Raw genomic sequence first — 13,774 nt, forward strand, 5'->3', positions numbered from 1 at the left:
CTGCTGTAGACATACGCTGAATGTCTCAAATAGCAAAGCTAAAACAAGCATTTGGCATATCATTTACTTTAAAGGTACCTTTTTAACTCTCTCTCTCTCTTTCAGGTCGCTTAAAGTTGTGGGTTGCCTGCTCCCCCTCCATGTGCATGGCCCCTGTATGCACTTGGCTGTTGATGAAATCCGGCTGTAGTCTAGATCCAACCTGTGGAGAGGTCAGGTGAGTACTTTTTTTTTTATTTTTTGGTAAACCATGATATATGTTGAACAGCTTTGCAAAACTTTTAATTTCCTTATTTTGCTCTCAATTGGATATGAAATATAGATTTTTAAGTAAAACATGTTACTGAAGTTCCACAACTTTGCTGAGCTAATCTAGCACCCAATTTCCAGGGGTGCTGAGCACCCATGACTCCCACTAACTTCAGCTGAAATGGTGGGGATTCAGAACATCTAATAATCAGGCCACTAGTCATTAGCTGAAGTAATTTTCCTAAAAATCATTCATATTCAGTGGTAGATAGGATTGTGCTTTACCTGATTAATAACCATAAGAGGTAGGAACAGAAGAGACCACTTGACTCATCCAGCCTGATCCCTGCCTTTTTCAGGACTATTCTGTACATCATTCCAATATCTGCAGTAAAGGTGCCATAGCTACATGTACGTCCTTTTATAGTGCCCAGAAACCTCAACTTACATAAATACCATCATGATCCATCACCACAGTAGGCTGGACCAAGAGATAATTGCTCTTTGGAGCCCCATAAACATCACCCCAGCATAGAACTGTGTGTGTGGCAGGAGGGGAAGAGTGCAGCAGCAGGCCTGTCCTACCGATCTGGACAGATACAACCCAGCTGCAGAGGTAAGGAGAGGGGGAGCCCCATGCCTCTTGCTTGCTGCTCCTGAGAGGAGGCTGCCCCTGTTGCCATTTCTGGTTTGGGGAAAAAAAGGGGCCCCATGCCACTGTTCCTTCCTCTCTAGGTTGATAGGGGTTCCTTCTGCCACCACAACTCTAAGTGGGGCTAAGGCCACACAAGGCACTATATCATACTGTGCCTAGTGCCCCAGATTACCTTCTGCAGCCTAAACTTTTCCCTTCATTAGGGCAGTGGGTCCCAATGTTTTTACTAAGGCAGCAACCAACTGCATTTTGTCTTTTTTTGCATCCCACTATTACCTATATGCACCGTCTGCCCCAGCTGAGGAAGCTGGAGCGGGGTGGAAAGCAAGCTTGCCTCACACTCACCCTGCATCAGCGGCTCACGTCCTGCGGGCTGGCTCCTACTCCAGGCATTGCGACATAGTGCATAGGATTGTAGTGCATCCAGGTTTGGCCTGGCCAGGAGTGTATGTTTGCCTAGACCAGGGCCCAGTGATGGGTTAATCAGGCCCTGGATATGGGCAACCCATCTAGAACCTTCCTGGAACCCACTGGTGGATCGGGACCCACCATTTCGGAAACACTGCATTAAGTCACTGCCTTTACTCCCAACATCCTCCCAATCTATGAATCATTCCATACCATCATTTATATTGTTACCTTCAATTTATTTATTGACTTTGCTTTTATACTCCCCTGAATGTTCTCTTTGCAGAATTCACATAGGAAACAATATACCTATACTATAACTTGAAGAAAGAAACTGGCTAAGTGGCCCAATATTGTTGTGGGAGGTGACAGCCAGATTTCTCTAGAGAGCGATAGACTACATTTAAAGGCCATATCCTACCTTGTACTATGGCTGCCTTGCACCATCTGGCAGTGCAAAGCTGCCTAACCTACCCCTTAAAGAATTCACTCACCATTCCCCTTCTCTGCTGTGCCAAGCACTGCTCAACTGCAGCTGAGGATCTAACCCTAAATCTGTTGAAACTGCAACAGACTAATAAGTATTATCTTTTAAAAGTATCTCAGTGATACTGTTATGCATCTCTTGATAAGAGCCAAAACCACCTTTTGTATTGTATGTGTATATGGTTTACTAGTTTGTAATAACTGAAACCTCTCTTCAGGCTGGAATGATGGTATTTTAAAAATGGGATGAAGGCAAGTATTGAAATCATTGCTGATTTGTGTGTGTACATACATGTACACACACATGTACACACATGTGCAAGTCAGCAATGATTTCAATACTTTCCCTCATTCCATTTTTAAAATACCATCATTCCAACCTAAAGAGAGGTTTAAGTTATTACAAACTGGTAGAGTCAATCAATATTTTATGATACTTCATCACCTCCTGCCATATTTGGATTATATGCCAAAGGAAAAAGTTATTTTGAGTGTCAAGTTATTTAGTTTTATTTTGGTCTAACAACAAGAAAGCTAAAAAAGAGGTGGGTGCTATCTCATCTGTCTCCATAGTCTGCCAATCAGATGAGGAGAGTTGTAAATATCCAGTCCCTCACATACCTTAAATTACATGCCTATTTGTACATTCCCTAGATTTAGCAGAAGGGAATAACAGTGGATAAAAACTAATCTATGGGATTTAATTTTAGATTTAGAGTCTCAGAAATTATTTTTATCTGATTAAAAATGTGAGTATCAATTTCATTACTGGAATTTTTCTTTCTTTCCTCAGTCGAGGATATAATTTTTGAAAATGTTTAATTTTTTTATGATGCTTAAGAGGCTCTTTTAATGCCAATTTAAAACTTTGTTGTACAAAACCTGTTGATTATATGGAGATCTGATTTAAAATGCTAGATTAATACTGAACCATCGAGGATCAGGTGCTTCCCCCTTTTCTGGGAAAATTTGGTAATGTCAGATATTTGTTCTACCAATTGGAGAAAAACTATTAAGCATGTAAATTAAGAACACAGGAACATATGAATTGCCATCTAAATCACATTAGTAGTCACTCTGTCTAGTCTAGTATTCTGCCGTCTCTGACAGTGACCACTACGAGATGCTTCAGTAGAAGTTACATGAAACCCTATAGTGGACAGTTATGGAATACCCTGCCGACAGGGACATTTTTATTCCCGAATCTGCCGTTTGTTAATGATTAAGTTATGCCCTGACACAAGAGGGTTTCTATCCTTTATTTAGGATATGTTTTTATTCTATGCAATTTTGATGGTTCTCATAGTGTCCAGTTACCCCTTCTGGCTCCAGCAAGAGAGAGACTTGCTGATACTTAGCTGGGTGTTAGGTTCTTGACACCTACAATCTGTTAGCCACCCAAACAATCTCCTCAGGGCTATGCCAACCCTTACTTTGCCTTGCAGATTAACTATAGGTGCACTCCAGTCCTGAGCCCCTTTGAAGCGTTCCCCTGCGATATCCAGCCTCTGTCTACTCACAGAAATTGCAGGTTTGCTTTCCCCCAAAGGAAACAATGTACACACCAGCCTGTTTGATTAAACTGAGGACCAGCTCCCATATAACACAACAACACTGAGATATATTTATAGTGCAAACAATCGTTAAGTTCTTCTTCATCCTATAGGTGCTACACTGTAGGTGTGTCTGCATCCCTGCACCTCTCATCGGAGATCTTTGGTAGCAGTATCTGTTCAGACAACACATGCGCTCTCCCTCCCTTGTGTTCTGCCTCAAGGCTAATTAGCGCTGCGTGGGCAAACCACCCTCAGTTCCTTCTTAACTGCCCCCAGCCTGAGACAGAGCAAATAGCAATCCCCTTTCCCTTACCTTAGAGTTAGGTTTTGTTTTAGTTATTATTTCCATTAGATTTCTCTTAGTCTTATAGGGTTTCTGTTAGGTTTTTTCCCAGTTAAAAAACAAAACAAAACATAACTTTTTTTCTTCCCCACTTTCTTTTTCTCTCCTCTGGGGATCACCCCCAATAAGGGGCATGCCCGGCTCCCTGGGTTTAAAAGGTGCCTCTGACACTCCCGCTGTGTCCAATGCCTTGGAGAGGCTCACATTCTGCAGAAGTGCACCTTCTGCCAACAATTGTAGGCTAGATCCCCCCAAAAATAGGAGTTAAAGCTGAAACTCATCCTTATGGAGGATGCTCTTAAACCAGCATCTGACCCTGGTCCAGAATCCATTCCACGACACAGACCATCCCCGGAGCCTTCTACTTTTAAGGACAGTGAGCCATGGAGGAAATCTTTGGACTCCCATTGCAAGGTCTCAAAGAAGAGGGCTGCAAGTCCTCAAACTCAACCCCAGACCAGCCAGAGGAGATCCCTGGTGCGATCAGTCACCTCGGCACCAGTGGCACCGATGACTCCAAAGCACGGTATGCATAGGACACATGGGTCATATGGTGCAGACACCGCCTATAAGCCCTAAGGACTCTAAGGGTGCAGGCTCTGAAGCAGCAGCATCGCCTGACAAAGGCAAGAGCACAGACTGTACCGTCTCTGCGAAGGAGGTACCGGCATGTAAACCATTGCTACTGACCGTTTCCAAACAACTCTTATTGGATCGACCATCTTGGGCAAGATCTGTGCCGATTTCCTCAGTACCAGCGAGTCAGCACCAACAGGCCCTGATGGTACTGATCACTGCTGTACCGCAGGACTTCTGTTTTTCGAGAGATCTTATGGTGGCTGAGACTCCAGAGTCCCTGCTACTCGGTATGACGGTCCCGGTACCGAGCACTTCTCGATTCCCAGAATCACCACAAGCAACGGGGTGTTTGCTTCCAGCCTCCTTATCAGTTCCACCACTTTCCAGCAAGGATTCAAATAGTGACCAGGATGATGTCCTCTCACTACCCACACATCCCAGTCACACCATCAGTGTAAGTCTCAGCCCTCTTGATATGACCAGCCATGGGTACCACCACCCATGCCCTTCCCCCCACCCCAGTGGCCATACTGGGATCCATGGGCAGCCTACAGGCACCATGCTTCACAGGCATCTGGTGTCTCCTACTTTGAGCCAATAAGATGATCTCCTGCAGCCTCTATGTCCAGAGCCCCAGAACCTTGAAAGGAAAATTTTGAGGTGCAAGAGGCCAGATTAGAAGAGGTGGTTACACCACTAACCAGTATCTCCTCCTCTTCTCCAGACGAGGCCGTGATGTTTCCTCCATCGTCCATAGTAGATGATTTTAAGTTGTTTCAGGTACTCACAAAAATGGTGGCAGACAAACTACAAATTCCCCTGGAGGAGCTGAAAGATACCCACCACAAGTTGCTGGATATATTGCACACATTCTCCTCCTCAAGAATCGCCCTCCCGGTTAATGAGGTGCTTCTGGATCCTGGTAAGGTCATTTGGCAAATTACAGCCTCTATCACACCAACATGCAAAAAGGCCGATAAAAAGTACTATGTGCTCCCCAAGAATGCGGAGTTCCTCTTTTCATACCTCCCACCTAATTCCATTGTGGTGGACGCTGTGAATTCCTGCGGCCAACAACATCATTCTAAGGCCACCCCTTATGATAGGCTGGAAAAGACTTGATTTATTTGGTAGAAAGACAAAAACCTCAGCGACTTTGCAAATCAGAATTGCGAATTACCAGGCCTTAATGGCAAAGTATGACCACATGAACTACACCAAATTTCATGCATTTATTGACCACCTGCCAGAAACACAATGGGAACAGTTTCAGATTATCATACATGAGGGACAGTTAGTAGTGAAAACAGCTCTCCAGACAGCACTAGATACCACGGATACAGCGGCCGATTCGGTATCAATGGCAGTAGTGGTGCGTTGGGCATCGTGGTTACACCTCTCAGGACTGCCAAAGGAGGTACAGATGACGGTCGAGGACCTCCCTTTCGAGGGCTCCAAACTGTTTGCAGACAAGATCGATGCATCACTTCATACCTTTAAGGACTCCGGAGCCACACTACATTTGCTGGGGATCTACATACTGGGACAGAAAAGAAAATTCAGTCCTCAGTCATCCCATAGATCCCAACCACCCCAGTACCCACCACTGCAACGGTACTATGAGCCACAGCGAAAGAGGCCTAAGACTCAAAAACGAAAACCATCAGCCCCTCAATCCTCAACATCCCAGCTCTTGACCTCGAAACACCAATTTTGACACCTTGGTCAAGGGCCCGAGAGACCACTCCCCATAACATCAGCTGTAACCTACAGACCTTTGGATGCCACCTCACTCTTTTCTTCCAAAATTGGAAGAACGTGACTTCTGACAGATGGATCTTGGAGATTATCTCCAATGGGTATTTTCTCCACTTCACCTCTCTCTCTCCTCTCTACCCTCCCTTCCTGTCCCTCTTCAGGGACCCTTCTTACGAGAGACTGTTAACATAGGAAATAAATCACCTGCTACTCCTAGGAGCCATAGAACCCACTCCTGTGCACCTCAGAGGCAAAGGCTTCTATTCCAGATAGTTCCTGATCCCCAAGAATAAAGAAGGGTGGAGATCCATATTAGATCTAAGAGCACTGAACAAATTTGTGAAGGCACAAAAAATTGAAGATGGTCACACTTTCAGCTATTATCCCATCTCTAGAGCAGGGGGATTGGTTCTCGGCCCTCGACCTCTATGATGTCTACTTCCATATATCAATCCAGCCATCCCACAAATGATTCCTCAGGACTCAGTCAGAACTATTACCAGTACAGAGTACCTTCCCTTCGGACTCTCATCCGCACCCAAAGTATTCTCCAAGTTCCTCTCTGTAGTCATGGCTCATCTACAGAGCCTAGGGATCATGATTTACCCTTACTTGGACGACTGTCTCCTCAGAGTCCACTCCTTCGAAGAAGCTCTTTGGGACACCCAAAGATGTATTCATGCATTTGAGTTTGCTAATCAATTCCCCAAAATCAACTTTGACTCCACTACACCACTTGGAGTTCATAGGAGCTGATCTTGACTCAATACAAGCGTAAACACTCCTTCCGCAACACAGATTTCACATCCTGACCACTCTCATAGAGACAGTTCAGGGCAGCCCACAAACACCAGCCAGACGTTGCCTCCAACTTCTCTGGCACATGGTGGCATGCACGTTTGTGATATCTCATGCCAGACTACACATGAGGTGCCTACAGGCATGGCTCAGGTCTGTCTACACACCAAAGATAGACTAGGCAAACCCCTGTCGATGCCCTTTAGGGTCAAATATTCCCTGGAATGGTAGAAAGACCCTATGAACATCTGCATGGGGGTCCCTTTCACACAACTGACCCCCCCCCCCAAAAAAAACATGGACGTATCCCTAATAGGCTGGGGAGCCCATCTGAATAACCAAAAAGTTCAGGGCAAATGGTCCCCAATGGAGTCGACTCTCCACATCAACCTCCTGGAACTAAGAACGGTCAGAAATGCTTGTGCTCACTTTATTCCACTGATCAGGGACACGCACACAAAAATCATAGTATGCATGTTTTACATAAATCATCAAGGGGGTGCCAGATCATCCTTCCTGTGCACCGAAGCACTAAAGCTATAGAATTGTTGCGTTCACCACAATGTTCTCATATCAGCTGCTTACCTGCTGAGAGTACAGAATATAACACCATACAGTCTCAGCCACAAGTTCTCACATGACTACGAATGGGAAATGAACCTGGCAGTACTCCACTACATATTGAATCACTGGGAAATCCCAATAATAGACCTGTTTGCTACTTACCTGAACAGGAAATGCCCACTCTATTGCTCCAGAGCTGGCGTCAGAAAACGCTTGTTAGGGGATGCTCTAGTTCTCCCATTGGAGAGGGGCCACATTTCCCCGTGTTTATTGTCTCCTCCAGAGACAGGACAATCCCCTGTGGTACATTCTCCTGTGTCTTGTCACCTGTTGACCTTACACTCTTGTTGATTTTGTACATAAATGGTGCTTCTATTATGTTGGCTTAAAATGCTTAATTTACATGTGAACCTAGGTACACAAGTGAATATACATCCTTTGGCAGCAACCTGTTTGTCAACTCTGCTTTGATTCAGACTTTTAGGGAACATATTTTCTAGCTATCCATACATACTTGCCCACATACAACAGTATTAATGACCAGTGTGACCCTGGCTTTTATTGAAGACCTTCCATGACATTCTTTATGGATAAATACTATGAAAGCAATGTGCTAGATGTAGTGAGTTTGTCAGGTCTGACAGGAGTTGCTGTTACAGAATAGCGAACCCTTTGCCAGTGGCAGTAAGGAGTTGTTAGGGTCACAGTAATGTAACTATGGATGTTCTCATTAGCTATATAAATATCAAATTAGTTTTTTAATCCTGCTAAGCTCTGGGCCTCAGTTATATAGTTTGACAATGAGTTCCACAAGTTAATTATGTTATGTAAAAACAATTCTAAATGTGCTGCATTTCAATTTATTTGTACTTGTTTTATAATAAAGGTTAAATAGCAGTGCACAACTTACATTCTGAAGAAGAAGGATGCATGAGAGGTTTGTGCACCAGCCTAAGATGTAGGTGCTCTAGGTTCAAGGCCCTGCTCTCTCATAAACTTCCTGTATAATTTTTCGGCAAGTTACTTAGCCTCTCTCTATCTCAGTTCCTCACCTGTAAAATGTGCCTAGACTTAAGGTGGCTGGCAGTCTAGGTACTTATCTAAGCCAAGAAACCAACAGAAGTCACCTTACTCAACAGCAGCTTATGATGAATTTACCTTCTCTATGCTTTTTATTATACCTCTATCATGTTCCCTCTCATGTGGCAAGTCTGCAAATTTTGCTACTTCACTGTGTTTACCCTTTTCCCAGATAATTTATAAATATATTAACTAACACTGGTCCTGGTATGGAACCTCAGAGCATCCCATTGTTAAACTTTTGCCATGATGAAAATTTAGCATTAGTTTGTATTTCTACACTTCGCTTTCTGCCTGTTAGCCAGTTTCTAATCAATGACAGTACTTTACCTGTCACTCGCTATTTAGTATCCTTAACAGCCTTCAGGGTGGTGACTCTAGAAAAAGGGTTTTGAAAGTCCAAATAATTTATACTCTTTAGTTGACACACTCAAAGTATTCCATATTGTAGAAAGATTATTTTATTTTATGGATACTGTGATGATTTGTCCCTCTCCTATCATGTTCATTTAGTTTTACAATTATATTTTAATTTTTATTTCTGCTCATTTGTTTAGCTTCTCTTCAATGTCCTTATCCTCCTCAACTGAGCCATGCTCCTGCTAAAGTCAACAGAAAAACTATTATAGAGGTCAGTGCTATGGGATCAAGTCTTTGCTCCTTTCACTCCCTGGTATCCTAGTGGTACCACATCTAGAGTGACCAGATGTCCCTATTTTATAGGGATAGTCCCGATATTTGGGGCTTTTTCTTCTATAGGTGCCTATTATCCCCCCCCCTGTCCCGATTTTTCACACTTGCTGTCTGGTCACCCTAACCACACCATTCCTGTGTTTGATATGTGTAATTTATTTGGAGAAGTCCAGCCTCCCTCCACATCAGTCAGTGGATTTGGTGTGGCACACATTGCTTCATGTAAAATGCTACAGTATATGCTACTTGGGTGTGCACTCTCCCATCACTGCTGGAGGCACTGTTCTTACCCCACAAATGATGTCACTGAAAGCTGTTGGTAGGATCCAATATTTCCAACACGGACAGTGGCTTAATGCTGTTTAGCTGTGAGATTCTGAGGACAATTTATTTCTAGAATTATTTTGAAACATCTACACAACGCTTTTGAAGAGAAACAGTTGCTTATGCTAGGCAATACAATTAAAATACACAGGATTTTGAAGTTCTTGAAAGGTTCACTCTATCATTTTACAGACTTGTTTGTCTAATCTATTATAAAAGAAGAAATATTAAAATTTGTTTCCCACCTGCAGTCAGCAAAACATGCCCTAAGCACTAGAACTTCAAGAGCCCATTGTGCTCCTAAATAAGAGTCCCCTGAGACCATCCAAATTCGGTCACCCACAGATTTATTAAGCAGAGAAACATTCCAGAGAGACATTAGATTAGGAATACTTTCCAAAAAAAAAAGAAGCTACCACACAAAAATTCCATAGGACCAAATTATGGAGACATTTTTCTGTACAGGGACCTGAAATAACTGGTTGGTTAGCAAAGCAAACAGCTGAAGCACATGAAAGGTATCATATGGTGGAAGATTAGATAAACCTCTCCAAAGTCTCTGTTACAGACGAGCCAACATTTTTGAGACACGCTCAGGATAAACGCATAATTTATCAGCCTAGCAAGTTACCTCCTATCCCTGCTTAACTTTTCTTTTTCTATGGCATTTAAGGTAAAGAAAATATTTAAAAGTAAGACTAGTACATTTTGTGACAAATACATTAGGACCCCAAAATTGTCATCCGAAACGCTTGCTTCACCTGTTCATGAGGTGTACTCAGCTTATAATGCACTTGGCTGTCTGTAGCAAGCACCAAGTTTAAAGTTAGTACTACTACATTGTTCCTCTCATGAATTTTAAATATCTGCCCCATTGTTTACATTGTAATTTAATATATTAGTTACCATAACATTATGATCAAGGAGGCACTTGATATGAAAGCAGGGGGGAAAAAGTGTTTCGCTCTAAGAAAATTATTCTTATATAGATTTGGATAACCAAAAGATGGATTCTTCATAAAAGCTCTAAATCAACATGTATGTAATTCACAATAAGTCATAAATTACTTTTTCTGAATTAGAAAGAAATGGTTGAGTAATTAGTGTGCACCTTCTCTATATTAAATTAAAAATGTTGATGCAACAGACACACAAGTTGGGAAATGTACAGTTTAATTTCTTCCACACAACTCAAGCACATTACACATATACATTTTAAGGCAGAAAACACTGCTCTACAGCCAAAATGCTTCTGAAATAAATGTAGTCAAACTTTACTAATTCTGGGTCACTGAGAACGAAAATGATGCTTAAAATTGTTGATTGGCTCTAGTTTTCAAGATATGCTATTGGGTCAGTATATACGACCCTTGACTTGGGAATGGCGGAGGATAAGTGAGTTATAAAGGGAAGGGATCTCAATTTAAACCAAAAATGACTAAAATACATCTTTGACTGGATCTATGAATAAATCTATGACTGGGTTTGGACAGTACTTGCTTTTTAGGCAAAACAATGAATGATGCAATCTGAAGCTGGTATTGCGTCATACATGATATGAATTGCATCATGTTATTCCTAGAAGTCATGGATGATGCAATCATAACGAAGCTTACATCACTCTGCTGAACAAATTGCCCTATATCAGCTCTAGAAATCATACAGTGTCGTGCTCTCTTCTTTGTCAGTGTTTGATTTTGCAAAGGGACACATTTCTGTTTAGCCAAAGTGAGCAGAGATGCCTCGTACTTGTGTGAACGGTGCAGATAACTTCTGCTATGTTTGTGGTGAAGTGACTTTTGCATCACAAAAGCGCAGTATAACCACTATGGTTAAGAAAGCCTATCACCTTTATTTTGGCTGCAAAATTGGAGATCAGGACAAGAGGTGGGCCCCACACATACACTGCAACACTTGTGCAACAAATCTTCGCCAGTGGTTGAACAGGAAAAGGAAATCTATGCCTTTTGCAGTGCCAATGATTTGGAGAGAGCCAACAGATCATACCAGCAATTGTTACTTCTGCATGGTGCCTCCAGTTGGGAAAGGTGTGTCAAAGAAGAAAAAGTGGACTGTGCATTATTCAAACATTCCATCAGCTATATGCCCAGTACCCCACGGAGAAGGACTGCCAGTTCCTGATGCACCAGAATCATTCTCACTTGAGTCAGATGAGGAAGAGGAAGAGGATGAAACTTCTGGTCCCGAACCATCAATGTCACAGGACCCACATTTTCTCCCATCCTCCTCCTCTGAACCACACCTCATAACACAAGGTGAACTGAATGACCTTGTCAGGGATTTGGAACTACCCAAGAGTAAGGCAGAGTTGTTGGGCTCCAGACTACAGCAGTGGAATCTCCTGGCAGGTGATGTTAGGGTTTCCATGTTCCGTGACCGTCAAAAGGATCTTGTCCCATTCTTCTTCATGGAAGGTGATCTTGTAGCAACAACATCGATGGTGTGATGGCAGCCGTCAACATCGTTCACGATCCAGATGAGTGGAGACTGTTCATTGATTCATCGAAGACGAGTCTTAAAGCTGTTTTACTGCATAATGGCGATGTTTTGCCATCAATTCCAGTTGGTCATGCAGTCCATATGAAGGAAACCTATGACAACATGAAACAACTTTTGAGGTGCATAAACTATGACCAACATCAGTGGCAGCTTTGTGGCGATTTGAAGGTTGTTGCTCTCTTGCTTGGTCTGCAGACTGGGTACACAAAGTACTGCTGTTTTCTCTGCGAATGGGATAGTCGTGCAAGAGATTCCCACTACATCAAGAAAGATTGGCCACTCCGACAGTCATTGGAGCCTGGGAGGAAAAGTGTTCAGCATCCACCACTTGTTGAATCAAGGAAGATTTTGTTACCACCCTTACACATCAAGCTGGGTCTGATGAAGAACTTTGTCAAGGCCATTGACAAAACACAAGCAGCTTTCAAGAACCTCCGTGGAAAATTTCCAAGGTTAAGTGAAGCTAAGATAAAGGAAGGTGTCTTTGTTGGTCCTCAGATTCGTGAACTTCTTCGAGATGATGCATTTGACCATGCACTGCGTGGCAAGGAAAAGACAGCATGGAAAGCCTTCCAGTTAGTGGCAATAAATTTTCTCGGAAACAATAAGGCAGACAACTACAGGTTGTTGGTGGAAAACCTCCTCAAGGCATACAAAAGCCTTGGTTGCAACATGTCACTAAAGATACATTTTTTGCACTCTCATCTAGATTTTTTCCACCGAACTGCGGAGCAATGAGCGACGAGCACGGCGAGCGATTTCACCAGGACATTGCAACAATGGAGAAACGCTATCAGGGCAAATGGAGCCCATCAATGCTTGCAGACTATTGCTGGACAGTGACAAGAGCTGCTCCATTTAATGAATACAAGAGACAAGCCAAGAAGCGCCGAGTAGACACTGAATATGACTAAACTATGTACAGAATAGTTTTTTGCCTTTTGTTTCATAATAAATTTTATTTATAACACCCTTTGGCTGATTTTTAAAGTGTTACATAAACAGGACAGGTGAAATATTATCATGTAAAGCAACCATAAACACATGAAAAGACCTAGGTTTACAATTTATGATTAAAACTCTACTATCTACACAATATACATAGACATAAAATGTAAAAACTTAAATATCTTAGAAACAGTAGCCAATCAGTTGTTTTAATTGTCATATTTGAATTCAGCACATCAAAATACATAATAAATAGCACATTTTATCTCTGAAGCAGACGACTTCTCAAAAATTGTAGATCAGTGAAACCTATCACCATTTAAAATGCAATTGGACCAGGTTACAGTTGGTCTGTGAATCATCCTGAGATTTGTGCTTGTAATATTTCAACTAAATGTTGAACTAATGTTTTGCATTTCGCATGGGAGGAAGAATAACTGTTAAGGTTCAGAATTGAAGAAGACCTGTGTTCTACTTCATTACAGGTACAGATTTCCTGTGAGATTTTGGTAAGGCATTTAAGGGCACATCCTGATCACACTGAAATCAAAGGGATTTTACACTTAGCCTTTGTCTACACTAGCAGTTTCATCAGCAAAACTTTTGTTGGTCAGGGTGTGGAGGAAAAAAAAACAAACTGACCAACATGAGTTTCACCGACAAAAGCGCTAGTGTGGACAGCACTATGTCAGTGGGAGAATAACTCTCACCGACATAGCTACCGCTGCTCGTTGGGGGTGGTTTAATTATGCCGGTGGGAGAGCTCTCTCCCACAGTCATAGAGCAACTATACAGGAAACCTTACAGAGGCAC

This window comes from Terrapene carolina, unplaced genomic scaffold, assembly GCF_002925995.2.
Source record: "Terrapene carolina triunguis isolate 2854851 unplaced genomic scaffold, T_m_triunguis-2.0 Scaffold30, whole genome shotgun sequence".
Taxonomy (NCBI): domain Eukaryota; kingdom Metazoa; phylum Chordata; order Testudines; family Emydidae; genus Terrapene; species Terrapene triunguis.